This window comes from Diadema antillarum, unplaced genomic scaffold (assembly GCF_040938485.1).
Source record: "Diadema antillarum isolate AM-2024a unplaced genomic scaffold, OU_Dant_1.0 seq00000103_RagTag, whole genome shotgun sequence".
Taxonomy (NCBI): Eukaryota; Metazoa; Echinodermata; class Echinoidea; order Diadematoida; family Diadematidae; genus Diadema; species Diadema antillarum.
Window position 1 is genome coordinate 750620 of NW_027271190.1, and position 10341 is coordinate 760960.

The window sequence follows — 10341 nt, forward strand, 5'->3', positions numbered from 1 at the left end:
ATTTGAAATAAAAAGAAATTGCAACGAATGTGCTTGTGTCTGAAAATGTATCTGTTTTATAAACAAGGAATATACATCTAGTAATGACTAATTGTCATAGTCAGTGACTGTTTAATGTGAAATGAGATTACTCATTATCTTATTTTAATCTTAATTTCCATTAATCTATTTACAATTGATGAAGAAACATAAAGTTCATCTCCGCTCGTGCAAGAAACACGCCCTCGGGATCAATCCTATAACCTTTTACAAAGGCAGCTTGCTATAATTTTTGTTTTTTTATTGATTTTTTTTTTTGTGGACGTGCAATACTCCACGCTCCATCGACGATGCGTACCTCCACTGATCAGTGGAAACCATTCTCTGGTCGCCATGACAACCCCTGACGTCATGCAAATCAACCCTCGCCACTTCGGGTAACATTTCATCATCCAGTGAACGTGCGACTCGACAAGGAAAATCCCCAAGTCCTACACACACACACACACACACACTTGCACTCACGCGCTTACGCACTCTCAAGCACGCACACATAGGCCTTGTTATACATTGTTCAATTGAGACACTTTCCCCATGTTGACTTTTACTTGTACATGTCGTAAGGAAATAAGATTGGGATGACAATGATAATGAGTTATATAATTAATGTAAATGAAACATAAAGGATGCTTTCTGTTGGAGAGTAGGGTGGAATCCCCACCCACTCTCCTCCGTGTTTAAACGTAGACACCTGTCTTTATTGTATTTTTGAAAAGCATGCTCATCTACTGAAGAAAAAAAATACTAGAAATGCGGAAAAAGTATATCCGGAAAAACCGAAAGGACAGCAAATAATATGAATTGTTCATCATTAATTCTTAATACATTCATAAATGCAGCACTATCAGGAAACCATGTTTCAGTGTTACTCTTTGCATGAAAATGTACTCCCTTTTCCTTCCTGTCTTCTTCCGACTTTCTAGTGAGTGAGAAGAAAGAAAAAAAAAAACCCGCCAAAACAACGCAAGAGACATGAGTCAATTTTGATGTTCTACAATATGACGGAATTGGAATTAGATGCGTTAAATTGGTATCTCAGATTTAGTGACATACAGTCCTTTAATGTCCGCACACTGAGTAATTAACATCTGGATTATAAATCACTTGTGCTATACCCACAAGCCATTGTGGCGCAGCCTCCGTGGCCTAATGGATAAGGCATCGGTCTCCTAAACCGGGGATTGTGGGTTCGAGTCCCACCGGAGGTGATTTTTTATTTATTTATTTTTTCTTTTGCCACTGCCTTCCTTATCAATATCTGTTTGTTTGTTTGTTTGTTTGTTTGTTTGTTTTTACGTGTGTAGGTTTATGAGTACATTCGTGTGTGTGTGTGTGTGTGTGTGTGTGTGTGTGTGTGTGTGTGTGTGTAGTACGTATGATGAATATATTATTACATAATTAACCATTAACCATTAACCATTACTCTATATCAGTTCTCTATAGATCCAGGGGGGTGTTTCATAAAGCTGTTCGTAAAGTTACGAACGACTTACGAGCGACTGGTAATCAGTTCTTGTGCTGAATTATGGAAATTCTGATAAGTACAGCACATCAGAACTGATCACCAGTCGCTCGTAAGTTGTTCGTAACTTTACGAACAGCTTTATGAAACAGAGCCCAGGACGTATTTTTGCTGTCGGGTGCTCAAACAAGAAGGCAATCTTTATACAATCACTGTTGCCGAACAGGATTATTATGGCATCACATGACCCCTTAGCAGTCAGGTTAAGCTGTCATCTATCTCTCCCTCTCTATCTCTTTCTTTCTCTCTTCCTCGTATGATATGCCCTGTTCCTGAATAAACTGGCTTAGTTAATGTTTCCTCCACGAATTGGTGACTTGCTATTAAATCTGATAGTTCTTACCAACCACATTTATGTCTTACTTTACTTTACTTTCTTTTACTTTACATTACTTTATTCTCCTCTACGCTACTTTACTTTGCCATACTTCACTTCACTTTACATTATTTGCTTTGATTTACGCTACTTAACTTCACTTTACCTTTCTTTACTTCACTTCACTTCACTTTACTCTCTTTTACCTTACTTTACTTTACTTAACTTTACTTTACTTTACTTAAATTGCTCTTCATCTTAATGGAAAAGTCATCCTTGGTCATAAGCAAATGAAACTCCGTCATGGATTCTTGGCCGGGGTTTCCATAGTGTTTCTTTTGCTATTTTGTCCATTTAGATAACAAACGAAAGAGCTGATAATACACAACCATGTCTAACGCCGGATTTAACTCTCAGCCAATCGAGAGTTCCTTTGGCATAAGGACTACACTTTATAATATGCAATTAACATGGAGGACCCTCATGTTGTCCAGAAGCTGGACTTTGATATCGTACTAATCTAGTACCCCCCCCCCCCCCTTCCCTCGGCGTCAATGTGGTGTTTTTATATATGAAAGAACATTTATTTTTTAGAGGAATTCAAATTTTAGTGATGAAAATTGGTTTTGAAATGGCCGAGATATCCAAAACAAAGTGATCCCAATAAAACATGTAAAAGGTGGGACCCGTTTTTTTTATTTTTTTATTAAGGATTGATTTGGTTTACTTTGTTTTTGGATATCTTAGCCATTTCAAAAACCAATTTTCATCTTATAAATGTTGAATTCCTCATATGCGCTGTAAGATTTCATATAGTGGTTTCTAAGTATCTTGCAAAAAGTTAAAAGCTGAATCTTCACTTCAACCAGTACTATGCCATCCCTTAAACCACATGTCAAAGCTTGCAATTACTTTACGGGCATTACTTAAGATGCTGCTTTATTGACGGAGTCAGTTAGTTTTCCGAACGATTTTCAAGTAACTGAGACATATAGGTTTTGGAGTGGTCCAACGACAAGTAACTAAATACTTGAACGAGAATTTAATTCTCTCTTGTAAACAATCGGGTTTTCGTGCAATCCACTCAACCAATACTGCTCTGTTAAATGTTGTTGAAGATTTACAGGATAGTATGGACAAAGGTCTTATTACTTGCCTTGTTACTTTAGATCTTAAGAAGGCATTCGACATGGTGGATCATGCTATTCTAGTAGAGAAGCTGAAGCATTATGGTTTTGATGAGGGAAGTGTGTCCTGGTTCCAAAGCTACTTATCTGGTAGGCTTCAGGCCACTGTGGTGAAGGATATACTTCATCGCACAGGAGAGTCGAGTTCGGTGTACCTCAAGGATCGATACTCGGCCCACTGCTGTTTTTGTTGTTTATTAATGATATTCCAAATGTAATTCAACACTGCCAACTATCACTTTATGCTGATGACACTTGTCTCTATTTTTCATCTAGCGATCCTCATGTTATGTCTGTATCAATTAATGAAGATTTACAAAGTATCTCGTCATGGCTCACGCATAACAAATTGATTCTGAATGCGGCAAAGTCTGAATATATGCTTATTGGTTCCCAAAGACGATTGACTAGATTTAATGATGATTTGATTAAACTTGCTATAGGTGAGGAAATTTTGCACCGTGTTTCAAAATGTAAATATCTGGGAGTGATTTTTTATTCTACTTTAAATTGGAAATATCATATTGATTATATTCGTAGCAAGGTTGTTAAGAGTTTATTTCTTCTTCGCAAAGCAAAATCATTTTTGAATACTCATATTATAAAAATGTTGTATCACACAATTATTCAATCTCATTTTGATTATTGTTCTTCTGTATGGACCAGTGCTAATAAGTCACATCTGAATATACTTTTTATTTTACAGAAAAGAGCTTTGAGAATTATTCTAAATGCTGATATGTTTGCACGAAGTGATGAATTATACAATCAGTCAGGAATTGAACCTCTTCAAAGGAGATGGAAAAAATGAATCTTATCCTCCTGTTTAAATGTATCCATCATACTGCTCCTGAATACCTTGCCAATCGAATATGCATGCAAACTTCGCAATATTCTCTCCGTAATACTTTATGTAAAATATTTTTGCCAAAACCAAATACAAATTTTAAACGGAACAGTTTTTTATATTCTAGTGCAATATTGTTTAATAGTCTACCGTATGATATTCGTTCGAGTGATACTATCTGTATTTTTAAACGGAATTTAAGAAGATATGATATGTTTTGAGGCTGCGTTTTAAATATACAAATTTTGTTGTTGTTATTATACATACATTGATTAATATTCATATCACGAATGATTATTTGCATACTCTGGCAGAAAATTCAAAGGGAATGGGAGACTGTGATTAACAAAGCAACCGAAAACGGGGGGGGGGGGGTTCCCCATCCCCTGTTTTGAGCTGTTACATTTTGCAATTCGAAATTGTGCATTTTTACATAATTCTCATCTGTTCGTTACGGAAGATGGTCCTGCAAGAGATCATTTTTTTTTTGATCAAGGATCAAGGATGAAAGAGTCTAGAATATTACCATGACTGACATGACTTAGTAGCTGTAAGAATCCTTAGAGACCTCTCGATTTTGGATTATTAATATAGAAAGGAAAATAGCCGTATAAGATACAGTGCATGTATAGGGCCTAGGTATCTATAGCCAACATACATGTATAAATCCAATATTATCGATGTTTTATAAATGCCGCATTTTTTTTTCTTGGAGGCGTGCATGTGGAAAATGATTGCTACCTGGGCGGGTGAGTGTGAGATGGGTTGTTGGGGAGTGAGACTCACATCATAGGCGTGAGACCTGGCAGATCTGATATGCATAAAGTTTGAAGCGTTTCCAGCCCCCCCCCCCACCCCCCCCCCCCAAAAAAAAAAGAAAAGAAAAAGAAAAAGAAAAAGAAAAGAGAAAAGTCCGATGTCGTAGCTCAGGCTACTAAGTACAAGTGTATGTACATGTGCACGGTCTTCGACAGCGACAGCATGCAGCTCTCGTGTGTATTCCCCATTGAAATCCGACCAATCATAAGAGAATAGTTCCACTTTATTACCCTGGGCCCCGAAGCCTCCGTGGCCTAATGGATAAGGCATCGGTCTCCTAAACCGGGGATTGTGGGTTCGAGTCCCACCGGAGGTGATCGGTTTGAGCACATTTTTTTTTTCTTTTTCTTCTTTATCCCTCATTCTCCATCCTCCACGCATGTGGTAGTATGCTACGGTTCTACTGTTTTTGTTATTTTTATCTGTGTTTTCTTATTGGTAATGGAAAACGATAGAACATGAAGTTGACAGATGAAATCTCCAGGCGAATTTTGTGGTAAAAAGAATAGGTGCCAGTTTTTAATGTCCGGCGATCAAGCTGAAAATCCGAACCTTGAATTTTTCTTTGTTGTTGTTGTTGTTGTTTTTGTTTCTGTTTTTGTTGTTGTTGATGATGTACCAGACATCCATGTTTTCCAAGTAGACCTTACTTCTTATTATCAGCCTACAATGTGTGACAATGCAAAATGCCCGGATGCTTTGACAAAAAATAAAAAATAAAAAATATTCCCAGAGTCCCTGAAATGGAAGTTTGTTATTTTCATGAATGTCACGAGATTGAAACTTAAATTTACAGATAGTTAATATACATTACAGATAGATAATAGGCCATATTGGTATTAATTGGGGTAGTTGACTCTCATCACGTCATGATATAATAGTCGTAATCGATATGTATTGGGGTCATTTCACAGGTGATGACAGTAATCATGATCATGTTACACATTGAATGATGGTAATGACGGCAATATTAGGATTAGTAACGTTATCATATCATTAACATCATAACTCCACTCAAAAAGAGAAACAAAGACAAAGAATCTATACTAGTAGTTAATTCTGAAGTAAAGAAACTAAAGTTCAACCAGATCCGGTAATGCGTTTTGAGGAAATTAATGAGGTTAAGTAATCATGATCATGTTACACATTGAATGGTAATGACGGCATTATTAGGATTAGTAACGTTATCATATCATTAACATCACAACTCCACTCAAAAAGAAAAACAAAGACAATACCGGTAGTTAAATCTGAAGTAAAGAAACTAAAGTTCACCCAGATCCGATAATGCGTTTTGAGGAAATTAATGAGGTTAATTTTTCCTAAAAGTAAAACGCAGCCGTTCTGTGAACTTCCTCGTAACTAATTATTATTTCAGGAACATACTGCAGCTACCACTTGCACTGCCATTCTATCTTCAAAATTTATATTTACAGCTTCTAATGTGTCTAAAACACTCACGATACGACTCGTCTGTAGGCCTATACTAGAGAGTATTGCACTGTATTTTGGGATCTGTAGAAGATGTCTCACATTGTCACGTGATGGAATACCTATTTGCTGCCCTCATCGGAGATGAATCCTCAGAAAGTCTTTTTTTTTTTAAGAACTCACCTAAAAAAACAGCAACAATAATTACAAACAAATGTAACAGTCTCTGAAGACAATGTGCTGTAGGCCTACTACTGGAGATGTGGCAGTTTGCAAATCTGGCATTGGTTGGCCCTGCTCTCCAGCCCCTATGGGAACCTCCTTAACTAGATGAATAACTTTGTATCCCTCACTCCTTGCAATAGGGAGTTTTCGCTACACGACGGGAAAACCGAGAATACGCGGAAGCAATCTGCTGTGACAGTCCCCGTACTCGGACTCCCGTCCCCATATCTAAGCAGTTTCGCTTTGCTGTACAGGACGGAGACGGATCGCTGATTGGCTGGCTGGCTGGCTGGCTGGCTGGCTCTCTCCTGCCCAGCATCGGGACCGAACGCTATTTTGGCCGAGTACCGTACTCGTTTTCCCCAGGACGGGACGTTTCTCGGATTTGATCATGTGCAGAAGCAAATTTTGCACACGGCACGCTCAGCTCCCGGCCGCGTCGTGCTTGCGAAAACTCCCTAATGACTGGGGGTGGGGGTGGGGATTCATAAGGCTGTTCTTAAAGTTACAAACGACTTAAGAATGACTGGAACATTTTCTGATGTGCTATGCTTACCAGAACTTCAATAAGTCAACCAAGAACTGATTACCAGTCATTCTGAAGTTGATGAGAGAAAGATATTATTCAGAGGGGTGAAGGTTCAGGTGTGAGTTTCTTCAGTTTGTCTCCCTCTACAAATTAACATGTTTGTTAGTTTACAGATCAGCAGTTGCGATCTTAACAAATTTAATTTGTAGAGGGAGACAAACTGAAGAAACTCACACCTGAACCATTCTGAAGTTGTTCGTAACTTTAAGAACATCTTTATGAAACACCCCCTGGAAAGTTTGGTTGAACTCCAAGCACCTGTTTTTAATGTAACCAGATATGATCCACACACACTCACACACACACAAACACACACACCACGCTGACAAATCACACACAGTGAGACACACACAGCTATAGACTATAGCAAGAACGAATGAGTAATGTCATCATTACTATCATTCACTTTTCACTCTTTCAGTTTCTTTAGTTCATATTTCATTCATGCCTACCGAGTAATAACTCTTACTGCAAATGCATGAAAACATGATACATTGCATATGTTTTTGTTTTGACATTTTTAATCTACATATCAAAAAGCAGTAGATTTGCAAATGATATACCAGAGACTGGAAAACCACATTATCATACAAATATGTCTGCTAAATCTCAGACATATACTATACAAATATATAATTTTGATTTGTTCCAACTCTCCCCTGCATGGCACACATATCAGCAACATAATATATTATTCTGGGGGAAAAATCACAAAGATTATAAAATCTCTCTCACATCATAGCTTATTGCACAATCACATGACACCTTATCAGTTGCCATGACAACAACATCACTGAAGCTAATGCCAAGCGGATGTCAGCGGCCATTTGTCTCCAATGTATTTGTCCTTGTCTGGAATCACTTCATACTCTCAATAAATGCAAACTTCTGACGTACACTAGCCTTGTGAAGCATCCATGACTTATCCATGCTATAGAAAGTATGTATTTTATACATGAACCACAAGCATGAAGGGAGGGGTTCATTTTCCTAGAAACATAATGAAACTATGACAAATATATATCTTCTGAATATCTGACTGATGAAAACTTTTGAGTATGGGCCAGCAGAGATATGCAGAGGACATGTACAGTATTGACCACTACTTTGGTCAGCTACATACAGAAGCAGTTAGGTCAGTTGGGTATGGGAACCACAGGAGAATGGTTTACACCACAATATACCACCCCTTGACTCTGCAACTGTCTTCACTTGCTGGATTATAACTGCAAATGTGTCACGGTACGTGACCTCTGATCTGTGTACCACCAATGTGTGACTACAAGGAGATTGTAAACCTTTAGTGTAGAGTCAAGGTAATTCATACTTGTGAAGTTTTTGCTATGTAGTTTAGCTGACTACGGGAATGCTAATGGATATCGTCATTGGAAGAGTTCAGATTTCAGTTGTATCAAACAAACCTGAATGCGTCGAGTCACAATTGCTTAATTAAAAGAAATGGGGGATGGATGATAATATACTGTCAATCTGCTCTACACTCGGTATAAACTGACCAATAAAAAATTATGAAAACTACTGCATTGATGACTAAGATCTGTCTTGCATGCATCACAGTGCTATTGAAAAAGGCTATCATGTTTTTCAAACCAAAACGGCATTGATGCAGCACAATGTCAATGGAGTTAACACCTTCTGGTTCAAAAGCGACATGTATACTTTATGAACAACATTCTAAGACTAGAAATGTAATTTTGCAATTTTTCAAATCTGTGTAAGCAGAATACATGAGAAAACATCGGTGACTCTGACATCTAGAAAGGGTAAGTGCCCCTATATCGAATACATGTACAACACATCATGTCATGGACGGATTAATGACTCTTTCAGAAGAATAAACTGAGTAGCAATATCTGTAAACCAGTAATAAGGACATTTATCTACAATATACTGTCTCACAATCATGTCCAATATATCTGTGCAAGAGAAGTAAATAAATCTCCCTTTACTACATTGCCACCGAAGATAACTTTGCAAAGCATTTTAAGCACATACAGTACTTTATAGAAAAGGTGTTCTGGAGGTACATGGAATTACTAACAAGGTATTCATCTTTAATGAATACATTATTAGCCAAAGTTATTCTGCCAACTGCCTTAGAATTTGCAAGGTTTGTTTGAAACAGCGCAAAGGAAAACATGCAACACTGCTCACTGCAGTTGAAATTGTGAGACTTTCTATCCTAGAATGAAAATTGTCATGGGGGCCTTCAATGAGGCCCTGTTGTGACTTTCAATGACAAGCGACATGGCGAGCATAGCATTGTGTTTATGCTATAAACTCTACTCATCATCTTCATTGCCTGAACAATTCAATTCAATGAACACGCAGCAGATACTTTAAAACACTTCAGAACAATTCAAACAAACTTGTAGAACTTTTTCATTTCTCTGAGTGCAGCGCATTGGTACTACATATGTATGCATCTCCAGCATAATGGGGATACACTGTACCGACTGTGATCGTAGGTTAAACATTAGTGGAAACTGGGTTAGGTATGCACAAGGCAACTCCATCTTTTCAACTGTCAATGTACATGGTAATTGTATGTGCATTTTCTATACAAGGTTTTGAAGATTACTGATTTCAAAACTATAGTACTTTCAAAATAACTAGCAGGCAGGGAAGTGATTATGCTATTAAGGAAATAGGAGCTTTACTTTCCAAATATCTTATCCTTATCTCTAATATGGCACGGATTTCAAAGTAACAAGTTTGGAGTGCTAGGGTTCCTTGATTTTTTTTCTTTAATCAATTATTGTATGTTTACAAGGTCTTCCATAGGGTTAGCACACAAAGAGAAAAAGAATAGTTTAAATTCTCATCACATACAGCAAACATGAATTTAGACATTATTTCCAAAAGTGAGCTCCTACCCTAAGGCACAGCTTAACAGTGGGAAATAGCCTGTACAATTGATAGTCTTTGCAGCATTTGCACTATTTCATGGAGCTCTAATTTCATGGTCGCATGAATATTAATCTACAGCTACTAAGAGTAATCACAAAGAGTACCATTCAGGATGCTCAGAATTAAAAATCATAGTGATAATGCTCTCATGCACATAATTACGCAGAATACTTGTAAAAATTGCACTGTACTGCTCTAAGGAAAAACATACTGTCAGTTCAGAAGTAGATGGGTGTTAACACTGTAGAAAGTTTACAGATATTAGCACTAACCTGCCTCAGACTACATGGCATTACAATGAGTACACATGAATATATACAACTTGTATAAAATCTTTGGCACACATCAAAAAAAAAAAATGTTCTTGTTCAAGGCTTGACAGCAAATAGGACCACGTACGATTCTTGTCAAATAGGATCACTTCTGCCTATTGTGGCA

At 37.4% G+C, this 10341-nt stretch overlaps 2 non-coding genes across 2 annotated transcripts; both read left to right on the plus strand.

Annotated features, from left to right (window-relative positions):
- The first annotated feature begins 1174 nt into the window (after positions 1–1174).
- Positions 1175–1247, plus strand: Trnar-ccu (transfer RNA arginine (anticodon CCU)). Its single transcript has one exon. It is a non-coding gene; the product is annotated as a tRNA-Arg (tRNA).
- Positions 1248–4973: 3726 nt separating this feature from the next.
- Trnar-ccu (transfer RNA arginine (anticodon CCU)) lies at positions 4974–5046 on the plus strand. Its single transcript has one exon. It is a non-coding gene; the product is annotated as a tRNA-Arg (tRNA).
- The last annotated feature ends 5295 nt before the right edge of the window (positions 5047–10341 follow it).